This window comes from Gorilla gorilla, chromosome 6 (assembly GCF_029281585.2).
Source record: "Gorilla gorilla gorilla isolate KB3781 chromosome 6, NHGRI_mGorGor1-v2.1_pri, whole genome shotgun sequence".
In the NCBI taxonomy this organism is placed as follows: Eukaryota; Metazoa; Chordata; class Mammalia; order Primates; family Hominidae; genus Gorilla; species Gorilla gorilla.
The window spans coordinates 149,776,561-149,782,971 of record NC_073230.2 but is presented as its reverse complement, the minus strand read 5'-3'; positions in this window follow the sequence as shown (position 1 = coordinate 149,782,971).

Here is a 6,411-nt window from a genome sequence, read left to right as displayed (position 1 = left end):
CCACTGCAATCCAGCCTGGGCGACAGAGGGAGACTCTGTCCAAAAAAAAAAAAGCCATGAAAAAAAAAAGATTACCAGAGGCACACACAGCATGCGACTACCCTGGAGAGGAAGGGAAGGCCAGAGAAAGCCTTAGAGGAGGGGGCCAAATAAAGCCCTAAACATAGGAAGGAGTTTGGTGTGAGGTTTGGCAGGTGGGGATGTTGTATAACCTCGAAGAACCAAAGGGAAGTCAGGTGGCCCTGTGACCAAGGGGAGAGGGGTGGAGCTTGGAAATCAGCCCACAGAGCCATTGAAGGGTCCCGTGGTACTGCTTCTACAACCATCTTCTCTGTCCTTTGAGATTTTTGCAGCTGCCTGCCTTGAGGGACCACAGTCACCTCTACATATAGGCAGGCTTTATCCCCATGTGAGTGAGAGGCTTCCACAGAAATCTGCCCAAGGGTGGGTCTGTGGGCATCATAAGTGGAAGGGGCACTAAGGAAAGAGAAGCAAGAACAGGCCTATGCACCCGGTTTCCACTGCTGGAAGTGTGACAGCCATCCCTTAAGGAGGTTCCCAAACTGTGGGACCTAGGCTACAGACAGGAATGCGGGGGAGGGTGACCAGTGGCTCCTCCTGCCTTGATAACTAACAATCCACTCCCCAGAAGTCAAACCTACCACCACTAGCTTGCGATAGCACCAGCCATTAATTGCCCCCTTCCCTTACTTCCTCCTGATTTATTTACCCACTCTATCTAGGAGAAAAAAAAAAGATGTATAGAATATTCTTGTGTGTCTCTGATTCACCAAAGGGCTAATTGAGGACTTAATTTGAAACCAGGGGCCCTAGGTTCTAGCCCCCTAATTAGGAGGTAACAATATGATTCCAGTACTGCTCTCTTCAAAGCACAAAAACAACAACAACAACAACAAAACAATATGATTCCAGGTACGTCTTTCTGGACCTTTGTTTCTCCTTAAGCAAAACGCTGGGGGGGAATTTAATGAAAGCTATCCAAATTCAACTAAAAGCTCTAGGCTGGGCTCAGCGGCTCAGGCTGGGTGTGGTGGCTCAGGCTGGGCGAGGTGGCCCAGGGACTGGGCGTAGTGGTTTAGGCTTAGCGCGGTGGCTCACGTGTAATCCCAGCACTTTGGGAGGCCGAGGCGGGCGGATCACCTGAGGTTGGGAGTTCGGGACCAGCCTGACCAACATGGAGAAACCCTGTCTCTACTAAAAATACAAAATTAGCCGGGCGTGGTGACGTATTCCTGTAATCCCAGCTACTCAGGAGGCTGAGGCAGGAGAATTACTTGAAGCCAGGAGGCAGAAGTTACAGTGAGCTGAGATCACGCCATTGCACTCCAGCCTGGGTAACAAGAGCGAAACTCCATCTCAAAAAAAAAAAAGCTCTACAAGTCCTCCAGATGTGCATTTACGATTCTGGGAATTAGTACATTTAACAATAGTTAAGAATGGCAAATTATGGAGCTAAATAGGTCTGGCCTCAATTCCTAGTTACTTAACCTCTCTGAGCCCCTGTTCGCCATCTGTAACCACTGAAGGCTGTGTTAAGGAGTAAGCCAGCTCTCTGTGATGTGCTTAGCACCATGATTCAATAGATGGTAGCAAATATTGTCATTTATATTGTTGGGGGATGCAGAGGACTAGAGAGACAAGTATGGGTGAATATAGGAGGATATTTATTTTAAGGTGCGCACTGGCTCAGTGGATTCACATTTAAAAACCTGAGCCCCAAACAAAGACAGAGTTTAGCTTATATAGGCTAGTATACAAGAGCAAAACAAAGGCGGTAATTACATAAATTACAAGTCATGTAATTTATGGCATAACTATTGACTTGGCATAACTTGTGGCCTTGTATAGCTAGTGGCCTTCCAGCTACGTTGAAAGAAAAACAGGAACTTATAAATTTTACTAAATATAAGCATTGGCAAACATAGTCATAACTAATAGTTCAGTACAGGAGAGACAGTAAAGGAATTTGTTTTTTTTCTTTTAACCTTGCTCAGGGGTGTCTGGAGCTCATTTTTGCAGGCTAGGTCACTACAACCTGTCTACAGCCTTGTTTGCAGTAGAGGAAAACTTGTGTTTCTCACTTAACCCTTACTTTTCTTGGAGTGAATAAATGCAGTATTTATTTTTCTTTAAATTTCTGCCTCAGTTTCCCCCCTTTGATGCTTTTTTATAAACAAGATTTTAATAGAAAGCATCCCTATTATTTGATTTTTTATGAAAGAGCAGGTCTTTTTTAGGCACAGGCTGATATTCACAGAGCCATTAGCTGAGTGGTAGTTTGCCTAGTTACAATTGCTTTTATAGTTGATTGGATGCTTTTAATAAGGAGGGGTAAGAGGCAAGGGAGTATTAAACAAATTCCTAGTATGGCTAGAACTACTCCTATTAAGGTTTTGAATCCACCGAAGACAGAAAAACAGCCTCCAAAGAAGGAATTAGAAGCCCACTCCTTCCAAGTTTGGACTGGAACATGGACTAATTTTTTTGTTTTTGCAGTTATTGTCATCATAGCTTTCCCGTTGTTATTCATTTTTAGGCAGTAATTAGTTAGATTAAACTTTTTACACACTTCTTCTTCCTGGGCTAGGAGGTAGTTTAAAGCTAAACTATTTTGGTAGATGGCATTTTTTATTTTTGTGGCTTGCTGGGCAGTAAATCCAATGCGTTTGCTGTTTCATTAGTGATGATTTTAAGTACTGCCTGCAACCTTGTGATGTGGTTAAGCATGTAAATTGGGGTACGGTATCCCAACGACCCATCTTGTGCCTAGCTGGCCCATAGTACTGCATTATTCTTTCAGGGAGCCAATCTGTGTCTTTTTAATTTTCTATTTTTATGTCTTTTTTTATGTGTCTATTTCTTTTGTGTTTTGTTTAAAATTTTATTATAGACAGGACACCCTAAAGTTTTTCCTTGTTGCAGTGGGAGTAAGAAGAAAGATGGCCTAATTGTTCCAAGTACACAAGCCCCTGTCCATTTGGCTGGCAACTGTCGGTGGGCCCGTGGCCCACAGATCCAGCAGAGACCAGAGGGTGCTTGCCAGGTATTTGGAGCTTTATGCCGATACTAGGTATGGTTTAGAGAAGAGAAATGGGAGAATGGATTTGGGTGAGGTGATTTGGAGTTATCTTTGCCCCGCCACAAAGTTTTCCGTAGTGTTTCATTATAATATTGCTGTCCTAAGCAGGTTAGTTCTCCTACTGGGTCTGTAAAAGCCTTTCCCCAGTGAGCAACAGAGTATCTTTCTGTAACAGAAGTTTTTAGGAGCCAGATGCTTGAACTTGTGGGTGTCAGTTCAGGGTCAGAGTAAAATAATTTTGTGGCAATAACTTTTTTGCTTCCTAAGGTCATTGGTCTCCCATGTTAGTTCCTCCACAAACATAACATGAGGAAATGCCTAGGCTGCCAGCAATGTTTTCAGGCAGCTGAGCAAACAGGTTTTTGGTTAAAGGAGGAGGCTCTGGTAACTTTTGGTCTACATGCTTATAGAATGATTTAAAGACTCAGAATTGTTGCTGGGCCGGATGGGTCCGGGTTTCCTTTTTGATAACATATAGGTAGGTTGCTGGGTATGTGTGTATGTAGACATGTGTGGGGTAACCTGCAGTCCACATGGGTAGGTTTGGCCTTAGAATGGTGAAATTTATAGGATCACAGGTTTTTGTTTTACAATCTGGTTTTACCATCATTTCGGTAAGCATAATTGGCCTTTGTTGTGTGCTAGGGTGCCACGATATGCAATACCGACAATCTTTTTCTGGGGTCCCAGGGGGACAAGGTGACATGCATACATATTTGTAGTCATTTTTATAGTCTCTTTTTAAAGGTAGGTTATGACAGACGGGTGAGTCTAGGTATGCTACCTGACAAGCATCAAAATATAGAGAAATAGGCCCTAGGTAAAAGGGAGGGACCTTGGTTTGGTTTAAGAGGGAACCGTCCTTTGACCCTGCATGGATTTCAAACCATTTACCAGGTGAAAACTTGGTGTCATAACATACATAAGGTTGGTTATTTCCTGGGTCACAAATTGAGTAGGAGGTCTGATTATAAATACAAGTTCCTAAGCGAGTCTTTGTACACTCATAATAAGTATGGCACAATAGAGTTTTAGTTGTACTGTTCCCTGACCAGGTAGTATGTGTACAGTGGGGACATCCTTCTATAGGTGCTTCTTCTAGCATAGTTAGGGGGGGTAACAACAGCAAAACAATGTACAGCATATTTATATTCAGCAAGGATAGAAGAGGACTTTACCTGGGGGAGGAGATTGGGCACAGTGACAGAACAACAGGAAAACAGTTAGTATTACAAGGAAAGCTATTAGTTCTAAGATTTCTAACCACATTTACTTGCTTGATGAGTCCTCAAGCTTCAGCCGTGGGTAGAGTAGTCAGCTTCCGGAGTGACCAGAGCAGGGCAGTCATCTTTAGCAGCAGCTTGGTCTCATCTCAGGATCAACCGGGTTGGATGATCTGGGTCCTGCTGACTGGTCCACTTGTCCTGAGCTGCCGGTTTTAGCCAACTGTGGTGGATCCAAGGTAAAACACCTGCAACTTTAACAGCAGTGGGAGTGGACAAGATTACAGTATAGGGCCCATCCCATATGGGTCCTAGAGAAGTTGGATTCCACTTTTTAACCCAAACAGAGTCTCCAGGTTTAAAGGGGTGCACTGGGCCTGTCAGCCTTATAGGCATTCTTTCTTGTACCCAGCCATGAACCTCTTGCATGGCTATTTCTAAAGCCTGCATTTGCTTTCTTAAAGTTAATTTCCCTAGTTCCCTCCCTCAAATAAAAGGAGGGTACCTTTTATTTGACTTATGATTGGGGGAGGCCCACCGAACAAAATTTCACAGGGTGAATACCCAGTTTGTTTGGTGGGGGTGCACCTGACTCGGAGGAGGACCATAGGCAAGACCTGATCCCATCTTAGATGACTTTCTTGGCAATATTTCTTCAGTAGCTGCTTGAGTGTCCGGTTCATGCGTTCTACTTTTCCTAAACTTTGTGGCCAATAGGCTGTGTGTAACCTCCATTTTATTTTTAACAGTCTTGCTAGCAGTCTATCAATTTTGTTGATCTTTTCAAAAAACCACCTCCTGGATTCATTGATTTTTTGAAGGGTTTTTTATGTCTCTATCTCCTTCAGTTCTGCTCTGATCTCAGTTATTTCTTGCCTTCCGCTAGCTTTTGAATGTGTTTTTTTCTTTTTTTTTTTTTTAATTATACTTTAAGTTGCTTTTGAATGTGTTTGCTCTTGCTTCTCTAGTTCTTTTAATTGTGATGTTAGGGTGTCAGTTTTACATCTTTCGTGCTTTCTCTTGTGGGAATTTAGTGCTATAAATTTCCCTCTACACACTGCTTTAAATGTGTCCCAGAGATTCTGGTATGTTGTGTCTTTGTTCTCGTTGGTTTCAAAGAACATCTTTATTTCTGCCTTCATTTCGTTATGTACCCAGTAGTCATTCAGGAGCAGGTTGTTCAGTTCCCACATAGTTGAGCGATTTTGAGTGAGTTTCTTAATCCTGAGTTCTAGTTTGATTGCGCTATGGTCTGAGAGACACTTTGTTATAATTTCTGTTCTTTTACATTTGCTGAGGAGTGCTTTACTTCCAACTATGTGGTCAATTTTGGAATAAGTGCAGTGCGATGCTCAGAAGAATGTATATTCTGTTGATTTGGGGTGGAGAGTTCTGTAGATGTCTATTAGGTCCGCTTGGTGCAGAGCTGAGTTCAATTCCTGGATATCCTTGTTAACTTTCTGTCTCGTCGATCTGTCTAATGTTGACAGTGGGGTGTTAAAGTCTCCCATTATTCTTGTGTGGGAGTCTCAGTCTCTTTGTAGGTCTCTAAGGACTTGCTTTATGAATCTGGGTGCTCCTGTATTGGGTGCATATGTATTTAGGATAGTTAGCTCTTCTTGTTGAATTGTTCCCTTTACCATTTGTAATGGCCTTCTTTGTCTCTTTTGATCTGTGTTGGTTAAAGTCCATTTTATCAGAGACTAGGATTGCAACCCCTGTCTTTTTTTGTTTTCCATTTGCTTGGTAGATCTTCCTCCATCCCTTTATTTTGAGCCTATGTGTGTCTCTGCACATGAGATGGGTTTCCTGAATACAGCACACTGATGGGTCTTGACTCTTTATCCAATTTGCCAGTCTGTGTCTTTTAATTGGAGCATTTAGCCCATTTACATTTAAGGTTAATATTGTTATGTATGAATTTGATCCTGTCATGATGATGTTAGCTGGTTATTTTGCTCGTTAGTTGATGCAGTTTCTTCCTTGCATCGATGGTCTTACAATGTCTTTTTTTTTTTTAATAGATGCAGAAAAGGCCTTTGACAAAATTCAACGGTCCTTCATGCTAAAAACTCTCAATAAATTAGG